Source organism: Microtus oregoni, unplaced genomic scaffold, assembly GCF_018167655.1.
Source record: "Microtus oregoni isolate MIOR12 unplaced genomic scaffold, Mior012 000092F_ref0000046, whole genome shotgun sequence".
In the NCBI taxonomy this organism is placed as follows: Eukaryota; Metazoa; Chordata; class Mammalia; order Rodentia; family Cricetidae; genus Microtus; species Microtus oregoni.
In genome coordinates this window covers 1,527,417-1,542,784 of record NW_024544604.1, presented here as the reverse complement: position 1 = coordinate 1,542,784, position 15,368 = coordinate 1,527,417, and the positions used below count along the sequence as shown (strand labels likewise).

At 45.6% G+C, this 15,368-nt stretch overlaps 1 pseudogene; it reads left to right on the top strand.

Moving 5' to 3' along the window:
• Window positions 1-910: 910 nt before the first annotated feature.
• Window positions 911-7,380, top strand: LOC121442683 (annotated as a pseudogene).
• The last annotated feature ends 7,988 nt before the right edge of the window (window positions 7,381-15,368 follow it).

Below are 15,368 nucleotides of genomic sequence, written 5' to 3'. Positions count from 1 at the left end.
GAGAGAGCAAAGAAGGAGGACCACAGATAAGGGTTTGGAAACTGAAACTCACAAGCGGGAGCAGATTATGATCTGTTTGCGGTGAATTTAAGATTGCTCATGATTGGCTGATACTGGTCCTGCTTGTGTGGAGCAGGAATAGATGTGGAGGTGGGGTGGGGTGGGGGAGAGGAGCACTAATAGTGAATGATAAAGAATTGAGTGACCCTTATTCTGATTGGTTGCTCAAATTAGGACAGACGAAGGGTTGATGCCTATAGGTCAGTAGGACTGAGTGTTGCAGGTTATAATTATGCTGATTCTGAAATGGGTGCTTTCTGACTGAATGCTGATGAGGTGTGATTGCCCACTGGTTTGGCGCCATGTTCTGTTTGGCTCTTAAGAACTGGCACGGCTGAGAGTCTCCACATCAATTGCTCAGCAGGAGTGAGGGTTTTGAATAGTTTCGATTTGAATTAGGGACTGGTGAGCGTGGCCGCTGCTGTCAGGGCTGGGGAGTTCTGAGCTCAGGTGGGCGCTAGGTTTGTGCGGAATGCGATCTACCTGTCATATTTTCTTTGCATTCGGACTGAGGATGGGCCTGGGAACTGATGCTGCCTAGAAAATTAAGAGATAGAGGGCCACGCAATGCCTATTCATTAGCAAATGTTCAAGATTTACCGCTTCGTTAGCTTCCGCGATTGATAAAGGGGCGGAGAAATTGAAGCCCAGACTAGCGTAGATTTCCTATTGGCAGAAAATGCCCACCGACCTTGGAGGATCCTGGTCTCCACCCCACTCCTGACTTAGTCTCAGCCAACAGGGAAGATGGCACCACGGGCGAGGACAGGGCCTGAGACGTATGGAGGACTCCTATTGGCAAAAGTCACCTCCTCCACTTCACTATTGGTTCGCTCCATTAGGCGGGGAGTAGCGAGGGCGGAACTGGGGCTATTTGGGAGCGCTCAGGTCTGCCTGGAAAGTCGCAAGCCTGTACTAAGAAGAGGCCCTGCGATCGTGCTGCCAAGGTGAGTGCTCTCTGCCTGCCAGCCTGCCCGAGTCCCCGACTTGTGCCCAGGCCCTCCACGACAGCCGCCTGCCTGGGAGCCCTGCCCTACCCAGCGCCTGCGCGGGACCTGGGCCCTAAAGCCATTGTCCAGACGACGGAAGACTCGCCCTCTCGTTGGGCAGCGGCAGTGGAAGGTTCTGGTTGTGATTGGTAATCTCTGGGCTCGGTTCCCCTTTTTACTGTTTAGCACCACCCGTGAGACCTGCCTTTCCTACTCCTTCAGACTTGTTGGCGGCACGGTACACTAATTTCCTGGAGTCTGGCTTTTGGAGCGAGGTGCATAGGGATGTAGCTCTGATTGGTCATCTCTGCAGCCTCCCAACTGCTTTTCCTGGACCGTGCGGGTAGGAGTAGCTTCCAATTGAATGATCCTTGCCATTGTCTCCCGCAGCGAACCCAGGCTATCTATGTTCCTGTGTCTGTCTACGAAACTGAGCCCCAAGTGCTGGGACCTGGCTTGCTGACAGTGACTCTCCCACCAGAGTGTGACCAATGCGGGCCGTGGTCAGGACTGATCGCTCTGTGTCCTACACTAGATTGTGACCCCTGAGGGCTGAGATCAAGGCCTTTGGTTCTTTTGTTTTGTTTTGTTTTTCGAGACAGGGTTTCTCTGTGTCTTTGGAGCCTGTCCTGGAACTAGCTCTGTAGACCAGGCAGGTCTCGAACTCACAGAGATCCGCCTGCCTCTGCCTCCCGAGTGCTGGGATTAAAGGCGTGTGCCACCATCACCAGGCTAAGGCCTTTGGTTCTTGTCACCTCCACCAGAGGTGACCAAGAGGACTAGGACCAGGACTTGTATGTGTGTCCTTTGCCACGTTGTGACCCCCCTTGAGGGCTGAGTCTGACTAATAACAAACAGGAAATACAACTCAGTGTAGCTTAGCAGTGCAGCCTGAGGATCCCTTGGAGCCTGGGGGCCTCTACTTAGGCTCAGGAGGCCTTGAAACCTGCCTGGTGTAAGAAAATGCTAGGATGTATCACCATGAAGCTAGTTAGTGAGTTTACTCCAGCAGAAAGCTGCACTTGGAAGAGTGTTCAGAGAGGAATGCACCTAGGTGCCCAGCAGAAGCTATATATCTAATTTAGGGGGCTGGGGAAGCTGTTTAGTCTCGAAGTTTGTTTGTATGTTTGTTTGAATATAGGATCTTGCTATGTAGCTCTGGCTACTCTGGAACTTTTTATGTAGACCAGGCTAGCCTGGAACTCATGGCAATCCTTCAGCCTCAGTTTCCAGAATGTTGGGATTTCAAGCATGTGTTAACCACACACTGTTATAACTACACTCATTTGGCAAGGACACTGGACTTAAGTTTATTAGTCAGTTTTGACAGTTTTGTTTTTGCTGTTTCCCAGAAACGGTATAGTTCTCTTACAGGTGGACTGGTTAAGTATGTCAAAATCCCTGACACCATTACCAAGAGAGCGAGGAGGACCTTTTACCTTCTCATGCCCCCGTTTTTTCCTAGCTAGCTCTCCAGTCTTACCAGTCTCGAGCCAGGCCCATTTCTTATTGCAAGGCCTCCCAGAGACTTGGGACAAGCCTTTATTATTTATGTAGATTCGTATTTTAGTTACAGTCTTTTTAAAGATTAATTTTATTTTATATGTATGATTATTTTGCCTGCATATATTTGTATGTATCCAGAGAAGCCAGAAGAAGGTGTTGGATCCCCTGGAACTAGAGTTACAGATGGTTGTGAGCCACTGTGTGAGTGCTGGGAATTGAACCCAGGTCTCTGCAAGAACAAGTACATCTCTCCAGCCCTAGTTATATTCTTTGAAATGGCTCAAAATTAGAGTTTTTTTTCTTGTTTTTTTTTCCCTCTTTCTCCTTCCCATCCCTCCCTCTGAGACCTAGTGTCACCTCGTAGCCCTGGCTGACCTTGAACTCACTATGTAAACCAGGCTGGCCTCAAAGTCAACAGAGATACACCTGCCTTCAAGTGCTGGGACTCTAAATGCCTGTGGTACCAGGTCCCGCTAAAATTGGTCTGTTTTTAATCCTCCAGTCTTATAGTAATTCTGTTAAATAATGGACCCATTATTTAACATTTTTTTGTTTGTTTTTTCCGTGTAACAGGACAGGGTTTCTCCGTTTAACAGCCCTAGCTGTCCTGGAACTCGCTCTGTAGACCAGGCTAGCCTCGAACTCACAGAAATCCGCCTGCCTCGGCCTTCAGATAGGATGAAAGGCCTGCACCACCACCACCGCCCGGCTCATTTACATTTCTTATTGCAAACTATTTGGATTTGGTTTAATTATCTCACCATGTACTTTCAGTTTGCCCAGGTTTTTCTGTTCCTTTTTTCTCCCTGTTTATCTCCAAGCAGCCAGTGGCCCATAGCAGCATGACCACCAATATGGGCCCCTTACACCCATACTGGCCCAGGCACCTGAGGCTGGACAACTTTGTGCCTAATGACCTCCCGACCTGGCATATTTTGGCTGGCCTATTCTCCGTCTCTGGGGTCCCAATTGTGATCACGTGGCTGTTGTCTGCTCGAACTTCCGTTGTCCCACTTGGAACTTGGCGTCGACTGGCCCTGTGCTGGTTTACTGTTTGTGCATTCATTCACCTTGTGATCGAGGGCTGGTTCTCTTTCTACCATGACATCCTTCTTGAAGACCAAGCCTTCTTATCCCAACTCTGTGAGTCCCGAGTTCTTGTACTGTGGGAGGGAATTTTTCTGGGTAGAGATTGGCTTTGATATTTAAGCACCACCCCCCATGCTTGCTTACTTTTTTCTTTCTTCCTTCCTTTCTTTCTTTTTTAGTTCTGTTAACTTCTTTTCAAAGCCTAAGCAGTTGTTATCTGTGCTGAGATTCTTTTTTTGTTTTTTGGTTTTTTTAAAAGATTTATTAATTTGGGGCTCAGTGGTTAAGAACACTGGCTGTTCTTGCAGAGGACCTGGGTTCAATTATCAGCATCCATATGGTGGCTCACAACCATCTGTAACTCCTGTTCCAGGGGAACTAACACTCTCTTGTGGCCTCTGAGCTCACTGCACATATATACATACATAGAGAGATTTAAAAATAAATAAAATAGGGTTGTAGAGATGGCTCAATGGTTAAGAACATTTACTGCCTTCCTTCCAGAGGATCTGAGTTCAATTCCCAGCGCCCATATCAGGCATTTCACAAATGACTATAACTAGCTCCAGGGAATCTGACACCTCTCTGGCCTCCAAACACCTGTATACATGTGATACACACATGCACACACACACACACACACACACACACACACACACACACACAGCCTTAGATAGAAATAAATAAGTTAAAAAATACAATAATTTTCATTTATTCATATGAGTGCTCTTCCTGAACATGTGTGTGTGTGCACTGTTTGCATGCCTGTGGAGGCAGGGAAAAGGCACCAGATCCCTTGAAACTGAAGATAGGGATAGCTGTTCTTTTTTAAATCTTTTTTTAATTAATAATTTTAAATGTAATTTTTATGTGCAAAGGTGTTTTACCTACCTGTATGCAATTGGAACCCCAGGACTGGAGTTAAAGAATTTTTTGTTTGCTTTGTTTTTCGAGACAGGGTTTCTCTGTAGCTTTGGAGCCTGTCCTGGAACTAGCTCTTGTAGACCAGGCTGGTCTCGAACTCACAGAGATCTGCCTGCCTCTGCCTTCCAAGTCCTGGGACTAAAGGTGTGCACCATCACTGCCCGGCTTGGAGTTAAAAGAGGATTTTGAGCCACCATGTGAGTGCCCTGTCTTCCAGAAGAGCTGAACCGTCTCTCCAGCCCAAAATGCACACATGACATTCACTGCTTATTATAGACTTTTTTTTTTTTTTTAGTCTCATGTAGACCTGGCTGGCTTGGAACTTGCTATGTAGATTAGGCTGGCCTTGAACTCACACAGGTCGACTGCTTCTGCCTCCCGGAGAGCTTGTATTAAAGGGTATGATACCATGTCCCACCCATTTAGGGACAGTTGTAAACCGCTATATGGACACTGAGCCCAGGTCCTCTGCGAGAGCAGCAAGTGTTTTATCCTCCACTGAGCCATCTCTCCACCTCCACAGGTTGTTTGTTTGTTTTGAGACAGATCTCACTGCATAGTTTTGGCTGGCCTGGAACTATCTCTGTTGACCAGGCTGGTCTTGAACTCACAGAAATTCTCCTGCCTCTGCCTCCCAAGTGCTGGGATTAAAGGTGTGCGCCACCACTGCCTGGCAGCCATCTTCTAGTTTTTTCCAGACAGTATCTCATGCAGTCTGTGCTGGCTTCTAAATATCTATGTAATTAAAAGATGAACTTGAACTTCTGATTCTCCTGCCTCTGCTTCTGCCTCTCAAGTGCCGGGGTTACAAACATGCAGCATCACACCTGACTCTCCCACTCCTCATCATCTCTGCCCCGTTATACCATGTGCCTCGAGTGCCATGCAATCCTAGCACCATCGTGTGTCAGTCTTTACACATGTTACATACACACACAGACCTTAGAATCAAAACTTTCCCCTCCATCATCCAGCTGAACAAACTGAGGCATGGGGATATTATAACGATTGTTGTCGTACAGTGATTATCACAAATATGAGTTCCTTTTCCTGACTTGATTCTTCATGTATCTGTTTGCCTCAGGGAAAGAGTATTCCAAGGGAGACAGCCGATATATCCTGTAAGTATTTTGCCTCTGTCAGTGGAAACCTGTACTGGTTTGGGGCAGTGGTGAGTTGGGGCACTAACAAGCTATTCTGTGGGCAGAGCACAATGATGCCAGTGTTCATCTTTTCTCTTGCAGTAATGATGGCTTCATCGTCTCTATGTAGACTATCACAGCTTTTCTCTGGGGACCACTCAGCCTGTGGGTAGTGATTGCCTTTCTCCACCAGCAGCCCTTCCGCTTTGTCCTACAGCTTGTGGTCTCTGTGGGTGAGGAGAAAATTTACACCTGGCACTACAAGGGTTATGGGGGAATCTCTAGATACAGGCACATCCCTGTGGGTGAGACTGCATACATATCCAGTAAGGGGTAGACATGCTGAATTATAATCTCCTTGGTATTCTGGAACATCCAAATCTCTCTCTCTCTGAGCTTACCTCTCCAGGAGGAATGTGTATTTCTCTTCTTTTTCCATCAGCATCTCCTATGAAGGTTACTTGATAAAGTTAATACTGCCCAGGATCTCTGGGTCCTCCAGGATCAGGACCTAAAGTGTTAGCTTTTCTTTCGTTTGCATATATGAGCTCTCTTTAGACTCTTTGGTCCTGAAATGCCAAGTTGTCATGAATTCTAGGTTTTTAAACTTGCCTTCAGTTCTAGATCTCTAAGGTCTCCTGAGTTGTATTCTCTATGCTCTTTCTTTTTTTTTGGGGGGGTGGTTTTCGAGACAGGGTTTCTCTGTACCTTTGGAGCCTGTCCTGGAACTAGCTCTTGTAGACCAGGCTGGCCTTGAACTCACAGAGATCCACCTGCCTCTGCCTCCCGAGTGTTGGGATTAAAGGCATGCGCCACCACCACCCGGCTTGAATTCTCTATGCTCTTGCTTGGTGTGGAGGTACATGCTTGTAGTCCTAGCATTCAGAAGACTGAGGCAAGAGAATTGTGAGTTTGAGGTCAACCTAGGCTACATACCAACTCTCTCTCTCTCTCTCTCTCTCTCTCTCACACACACACACACACACACACACACACACACACACAGTGGGTGGAGGGTTGAAGGGAATTCCGAAAGGAAGAAAAAATTACCCAAACTCTGACTTTTGAAATTTGTACTTTGTTATCTCAGATTTGCAGCTTCAGTTTCAGAATTTGTTTTGCCCTCTGAGTCCTGGCAGATGCCATGGAAGAGAGTCTGGCTTAGCTTCCTTGTCCTCACAAGGGCTTTTCCTTCTCTTGCCTCCCACAGGCCAGATATACGGGGATGTGCTGTACTTCCTGACAGAGCAGCGCGATGGCTTCCAGCATGGGGAGCTAAGCCACCCCCTTTATTTCTGGTTTTACTTTGTTATCATGAATGGCATATGGCTGGTGGTACCTGGAGTCCTCGTGCTTGATTCCATAAAGCATCTCACTCATGCCCAGAGCATGCTGGACAGCAAGGTCATGAAAACTAAAAGCAAGCATAACTAAAGAGCAGTAGAGTGGGCCGGAACACCGTTGCTGAGGCGCTCTGCCCACCTCCCAGAAGACCCAAGTCCTCCTCCCACAGGTTGGAGGGTCAGAACTATCTGATTAGTCACACTCCGGCTGAGGAGTAAGCACAAAAAGAGGCAGTCAGGAAAGGTAGAGAATGTGTGGAGCTACTGCCGGGAACCATTGGGGAAAAGATGTAAGGGGGAGGGGGTCCGTGATGGTGGCAATTTTCAAAACCGAAAAATAAAATATCTTTAATTATAACACTGAGAGACATTTAATTCCTAATCCTAGCGATGCCATGTAACTAACCCCATAGACCTCTCCCGTCCCTTGGTCATTCATAGCTTCCATCATTGCAGAAATAGCCCATGTCTGGCCTTACAAACCCTTAACACTGACTCCACACACTCCCATGATTTACCCTATAGAACCTTGAACTCACTACACGTTCCCTCCATGATCACCCTGTGACTTATCTCATAAATCCTGCCCATAACCCTGTAGTTCCCTTATTAGCTTGGGCTGCCATAACCAAATGCTATCTAAACAGCAGACATGGAAGTTCTTAGTACTGGAGCTGGTCAGTCGAGTGTCAGAAGGTTTGGCTTTCTCTTTCTGAAGCCTCTTTCCTAGCACTGCATTCTGTGTCCTCACATCTCCCTAGGTGCCGAGCATCTGCTGTTTGCCTTTTCCTGGGGCACCATTTGCATTGGATTAGGGCCCATCATACCAGCCTCATTTTCAACTTCATCCAAACTGGCCACTTTCTACATTTCTGGGAGTAAGGACTTCAATATATGAACTTGAAGAGGACACAGTTCAGTCCCTAACATTCCTGCCCTCTGGTCTCCCTAAATTCATGTCCTTCTTGCATGCAAACTTTGTTTATCCCCATCCGTCATCCTCAAATCCTTCACTCATTCTGAAATTAACTTTTTCTGGGGTGAAGTTGGATTGCTGGAGATCAAAGAGAATCCAAAATCTTAAATAAGGCTCCACCCCTAAGCCACATTCATCACTCATGAATGAACTTTGGTTTTTTGTTTTTTTTTTTCCTTCGAGACAGGATTTCTCTGTGTAGTCCTGGCTATCCTGGAACTCACTCTATAGATGAGGCTGGCCTTGAACTCACAGAGATCCACCTGCCTCTGCCTCCCAATTGCTGGGATTAAAGGCATTTCTTTTTGTTTTTTTAATTGTTTTGTTTTTTGAGTCACGGTCTCATTATATAACCCAAGCTAGCCTGGAACTCACTGTGTAGTTCAGGCTGGCAGCATTTCAAATGCTAGGATTGTAGGTTTGTGCCGCCAAACCTAGCTTTTTTGATTTATTGATTGATTTGGAGACAAGAAATTACTATGTATTCCAAGGTGGTTTTACCATGAAGGCTAGGCTGAAGTTGAACTGGTAATCCCGACACCTCTGGCTCAGCCTCTCCAGTGGCGAAAGTGCAAGCATGTGCTCTCATGCTCAGCTCTTTGCATGGATTTTTTTTTCAAGACAGGGTTTCTTTGTGTAAGGGCCCTGGCTGTCCTGGAACTAGCTCTTGTAGATCAGGCTGGCCTTGAACTCACAGAGAAACGCCTCTCTCTGCCTCCTAAATGCTGGGGTTAAAGGTGTGGGCCACCACTGCCCTGTGCATAGATTTTTTTTAAAAAAAATTACCTTTATCTTATTGAGTATGGCTATTTTCTGTACACTATGTGTGTGTACTGTACAGGCCAGAAGGAGGCATCAGATCCCCTGGCACTGGAGTTAGAGATGGTTGTGAGCCACCATGTAGGTGCTAAGCAGTCAGTGCTCTTAACCCCTGAGCCATCTCTCCCTTGGCATGAATTTTTAATACTAAATTTCAACTAAATATAAGGATAAGACTTGAGGTATGATTCATTCTTAGGCAAGAACTCCTACTTGCTGTGAACCTGTGAAACCAGATGAGTTTTCTGTTTACAAAATGCAGTGGCAAAGCTGAGAATTGGGGCATGCCTTTAATCCTAGCACGAGGAGGGCAGAGGCCAACTCGTTCTGCATAGTGAATTCCAGAGCAGCCAGAGCTACATAGTGAGACCCTGCCTTGAAAAAAACCGCAGTGGCAGGGCTGGTGGATCCCATTCCACAATGGACAACTTGTGGAATGGGATCACAGGATCCAAGTAAGTTAAAATTCCATTCAGAGTTACATTCCCTTGGCTTGATGCTCTGTCTTCCAGATAGGGGTCTGGCCTCTGAATCTGCTCAGCCCTGGATGGCAGCTTTCCCCACTAACCAAGGAATAGCCTTCTCAGAACTAAGAGGCACATCACAGCCTGAGAGACCTATTGTTCTGTCCTAAACAATTGAAGTGGGACAACATACCTTTATTTTACCCTTTCCTTGTCCCCCTCAGTCTCAACTGGCAGTGTCTGTGCTGGTGTCGCCCCACCCGCTCCCGGATTCTGATAAAATGGCTGGTGAGATCAACGAAGTATACCCAGCCAGCGGTGATTTTTATAGATTGTCCAGCCATCCAGCCATGCCCTTGCTGTTTCCTCCATAACACTTTCTTGCACTCTGAAGATAAGCTGCAAATGTTCTAAACCTCCTTGTTCCTTTCTTTCAAATACTTCTTTTTTTTTAAAATTTATTTGTATTTTGTTATTCGAGGCAGGGTTTCTCTTCATAGTCCTGGCTGTCCTGGAACTCACTCTGTAGACCAGGCTGGCCTTGAACTCATAGAGATCTCAGAGTACTGCCTCCTGAGTGCTGGGGTTAAAAGTGTGCGCCACCACTGCTCAGTCAATTCTTTTTCAACTGCTCTATTCCTGATCATACTTTTCTGTTAAGGAGCAAGAAGAAAATCGGGTTACAACACTTTGTTTTCTTGCTTGCTTGCTTGTTTCCTTTTGTTTTTCAGATAGGTTTTTATGCTGTAGTCCAGGCTGGCCTGAAACTAATTACGTAGCCAGAATTGCCTAAAACTCAGGGCAGTCCTCCTGCTTCAGCCTCTTGAGTCACGGTGCGATTACAGGTATGAGCCATCACTCCCAGTAATCTTCAATGCATTTCTCAGAGATCTTAACTAAAAATCAAAGTTTACCTCTCACAAAGTTCTCCCTTTACTAGAATAAATTCAATCAAGTTTATTTATTTATTTAAAGATTTCTTATTTATTTATTATGTATACAACGTTCTGCCTCCATGTATGCCCGCACCCCAGAAGAGGACGCCAGATCTCATTACAGATGGTTGTGAGCCACCATGTGGTTGCTGGGAATTGAACTCAGGACCTCTGGAAGAGCAGGCAATGAATGCTCTTAACCACTGAGCCATCTCTCCAGCCCCTCAAGTTTATTTTTTTTTTTTTGCCTTCCGGTTTCCTTGTGTTCCTTATTTCCATGTAAGATCTCAACAGATGCACCTAGGATATCCATATTATTACTGTCTTTTTATTCTTTTTAAATTAGTTTTTACTGTTTTATGTACATGGTATTTTTGCTTGCATGTATGTCTGTGTACATGTTCATGTAGGGCCCACTGAGGTGAGAAGAAAGCATTCCATCCCCTGGAAATGGAGTTAGAGACAGATGTGAGCTGCCATGTGAATTGAACTGTGCTGTGTAGCTGGGAATTGAACCTGGGTCCTCTGGAAGAGCCCTCTCTCTTCCCCCAACAGACAGTCTCTTAAGGCAGTTTTCTTGGTCTGCCAATACAGTGTAAACTGGGTGTCTTACAAACAACAGAAACTTTTTTTTTTTTGGTTTTTCGAAACAAGGTTTCTAGCTTTGGTGCCTGCCCTGGAACTAGCTCTTGTAGACCAGGCTGGCCTCGAACTCACAGATATCTGCCTGCCTCTGGCTCCTGAGTAATGGGATTAAAGGTGTGAGCCACCACCGCCCAGCTCCAGAAACTTCTTTAACACAGTTCTAGAAGCTAGTGCTAACAAGTAAGGGCCACTTTTCACTTTTTCACTGTGTCCTTACATAGTTGAAGCTTTAGAACTCTGGTCTCTTTCTTTCTTTTAATCTTTCGAGACAGGGTTACGGGTTTCTCTGTTTAACAGCTCTGGCTAGCCTCGAACAACCTCTATAAACCAAACTGGCCTCGAACTCAGAGAGCTGCCTGCCTCTCTCTGCCTCCCAAATACTAGGATTAAAGGTTAAAGGTCTAAAGGTGTGTGCCAGCACTACCCAGCTTCTCTGGTCGGTCTCTCTCTCTCTCTCTCTCTCTCTCTCTCTCTGTCTTTTTTTAGGGGGGGGACGACAGGGTTTCTCTGTGTAACAGTACTGGTCATCCTGGAACTGTCTTTGTAGACCATCAGGCTGGCCTCGAACTCACAGAGATCCACCTGCCTCTGCCTCCCACGTGCTGGAATTAAAGGCGTGCGCCACCACTGCCCGGCTCTCTTGTCTCTTCTTATTTGGCCACTAAATCCTATAACCACCTCCTTGTCACACTGAAGATTAGATTTCAGTTTAGTAATGGGGTGACACAATGTTGAAACTATAAAAATCAAGGTTTTTTAAAGCATATACGTCAAAACCTTTTCTCTACCCATTATCCAGTTAGAAAACTCCCTCCACATCTTTAGATGTCACTTCAGTACCTCCATCCTTCTCAGTATCAACTCTGTACTAACAATATGCCATAGATAGAGAGGCTGTGGGATGGAGGGGTATATGTAGATAGTTGTTCATATAACTGATACTGACCTTCAACTCCTGATCTCTTGCCTCCATTTCTTTGTGTTTTTGTTTTTGGAGACAGGGTTTCTCTGTGTAGCTTTGGAGCCTGTCCTGGCACTTGCTGTGTAGAGCATCTGGCTTCGAATTCACAGAGATCCACCTGCCTCTGCTTCCTGAGTTCTGGGATTAAAGGTCTGTGCCACCACTGCCCGGCTGTCTCCATTTCTTTTTTCTTTCGAGACAGGGTTTCTCTGTAGATTTGGAGCCTGTCCTAGAACTAGCTCTTGTAGACCAGGCTGGCCTCAAACTCACAGAGATCCACCTGCCTCTGCCTCCCAAGTGCTGGGATTAAAGGCACGCACCACCACTGCCCGGCATATCTCCATTTCTTTTTTTTTTTTTTTTACAGTATCAAAATTCTCTGTTTATTTTCCATCTTTGTACGACTTTATTTTAACTCTATTTGGTTTATTTTTACTTTTTGAGACAGGTTTTCTATACATCTTTATCATCTTTATCCTGGAATAACTCTGTAGACCAGGCTGTCCTTGAACTCTTAGAGATCCGCCTGTCTCTGCCTCCCAGGCATAGGGATTAAAGGCTTCTGCTACCACACCTTGAAGTCTCAGAGATCAATCTCCCTCTTCCTCCCAAGTGTTGGGATTAAAATTGTGTACTACCACACCCAACTACTCTCTTTCTTCCTTTTTTTTGTTACTTTAAGAACTTTAACTTTTAACCTGCATATCTTTTTTTTTAAGTACTAGGGTTACAGGTGTTGTTCCTGGCTTCCAAGTGGTTAAGACAACAGGAATTTCCTGGGGCTGGTGGAGTAAGCTACTTGATAGGCTAAGGCAAGAGAATCTCAAGTTTAAGGTCAGCCTTGGTAACTTGGTGAGACCCTGTCTCAAAAAGTAAAAAGAGAGCCAGGTATGTCCTACACTCAAGAGGCAGAGGTAAGCAAATCTTTGGGTTTTGAGGCCAGCCTGATCTGCATAGCAAGTTCCAGAACAGTCAGGGCTTTATGGATGGATCCTATCTTGCAAAACAAAAACAAGCAAAAAATGAGGGATTGGATACAAATCCATGGTAGAGTACTGAGCTAGTTTGTGCAAGGTCCTCTGTTTAATCCACAGTACAAACAGCAAAAACCATGTTTTCTCAGCTCTAGAGGCTGATGGGTCACGTTCATTTCGTCAGGTTTGATGGTTGTGAAGTTGCTCTCCTTGGCTTGCACATAGTTATGTCTCACTGTGTCTTCATAGGGTTGGCCCTCCTTGTAAACCATGTCTATGTCCTAACTGCTTCTTATCAAGACACCAGTCAGATTTTCATTAGCTCTCAACCTATTGGCCTCATTTTAACTTAATCACCTCTTTACAGGCCCTACCTCCAAATATACTTACAAAATAAGTTACTGGGAATCATTTTTATTTTAGTTTTTCTTTTCAAGACAGCGTTTTTCTGTATAACAGCCCTGGCTGTCCTGGAACTCATTCTGTAGACCAGGCCGGCCTCTGCCTCTCAAGTGCTGGGATTAAAGGTGTGTGCCACCACCGCCTGGTTTTCAACATGAATTTGCTTGGACCTGCATTACCCTGATTACTCAGCCTATATCCTCAGCACTACTACACAGAGCCAAAGAACCACTGTAAAATTCCCCACCACAAAGTCTAAATATCCCCAATCTCTAGCCCTACAGAATCCCTCACTCACAGACCTACCTCATCACAGCCCCATGGGCCCTATCACTAATTACATATCCTATTCACCTCACAGACCTTTCCCTGAATCATTTAGCTTCCTGGCCCCTAATCATTCATTCCACAGACTCACCCATCATGAACCCTATAAAACTCTCACTCCATGGGCCTTTCCATTCACCACAGAGACCCTGTCATAGTTCACTTTTCTGCCATAGTTCACTCAGCTGTACCATTATTCCCCAAGCCCTGCTCTCTCAACAGAATACCCCACCACTCACCTTACAGGCCAGCACAACAGTGTCTGCAGATCCCCATTAGTCTACACAGCCCCTGGCACCTGACGCCACCTCATCAGTCACCTACAGATTCCTAACCACTCACGCTAAAAACCAACTACAGTTCTCTACAGACTCATGCATTATTTGCCCCATAGGCATCACTAACTCTGTCCCTTACATTTCAACGCCCGGCATTGGCTTCGCTGCAAAGACTCTCCACCAATGAACTTATCTATCACTACCCCATCACCCAGCTTCCCGTCTCTTGATCACATCTAACACTTGACCCCCACAGACGCTTGTTATGCCCTGTGTGTGGAAAGTGGGACTTCAGTTCAAGTCCTGCCTTTATTCAGGCTTTCACTGTAAATTTGGAGAAATGGGGTTGGGGAGATGGCTCAGAGATTAAGAGCACTGGCTGCTCTTCCAGAGGTCCTGAGCTCAATTCCTTGCAACCACGTGGTGGCTCATAACCATCGTAATGAGATCTGGCGCCCTCTTCTGGCCTGCAAGCATACTTGCAGGCAGAATACTATACATAATAAACCTTTTTAAAAATTTTGGAGAAATGTCTTTCTAAATAAGTACATTTCAAGAGGCAGCAGGCATGGCAGCAACAAGAATTCCACCAGCAGTCAAAATAATGCCTGGCCAGCCAAATGTTAAGACCAGAGTCCTGCATAATTTCACCCCAATTTTTTCATTTCATATGCTGTCACTTAATGCCTTGCACTATTTGAAGACATGCTCCATCTCACACACTAGACACAGTACCTCTGTACTCCCTACTGTTGGTGTTATTTTGCCTTTTGACCTTGAACTTATTTCTTCACAGCCTTCAATACTAATACTTCCCAGTGGTGAGTGATATGTAAAATAAATACTACTGTTAATAGCATCTACATCATTGCGTTCTGAATACGGTTAAAAAGGATTGATGTAGGAAGTCTGTCTAGCATGTACACTATTATTTGTTGACTAGAAGAATGAATAGACATAATATTAGCAAGGGCCTCCTTTTTATCTCCTTGTTTCCAGTATCTTTCTGTCTAAGCCCTCTGCACACCCAAGAAGAGACATCTTCCTTGTCAAAAAGATGCCCCAATGCCTTCAATGCTAATGGGTTAGTTGATCATTCCTCTCTAACATAACTGAAATGAGAAGGAGACCCAGATTCTTTCCCAGCAGAAAAAACCAGTAGTGAGCCAGACGTGGTTGTGTGATTGAGTGACGGCTAGCGTGCACAAAGCCCCGAGTCTGATGAACCCAGGAAGCCAGGCATGGTGGCACAACCTGTAAAAACGCCGTTTCAGAAGCTCAAGGTTTTCTCCAGCTATATAGCAAGTTCAACACCAGCCTGAGCTACGTGAGACCATCTCAAAAAAGAAAAAAATTTAAGGCCCCATGAGATGGCTCCATGCGTAAAAGTGCTTGCTGTCAAGACTGATGACCTGAGTTTGACCCACAGTATCAATATGGGGGAGGGAGAGAACTGACTCTTGCAAGTTCACCTCTGAGTAGCACATGCACACTGTGGTACATGCACACACATACACAATAAAATGTAATAACA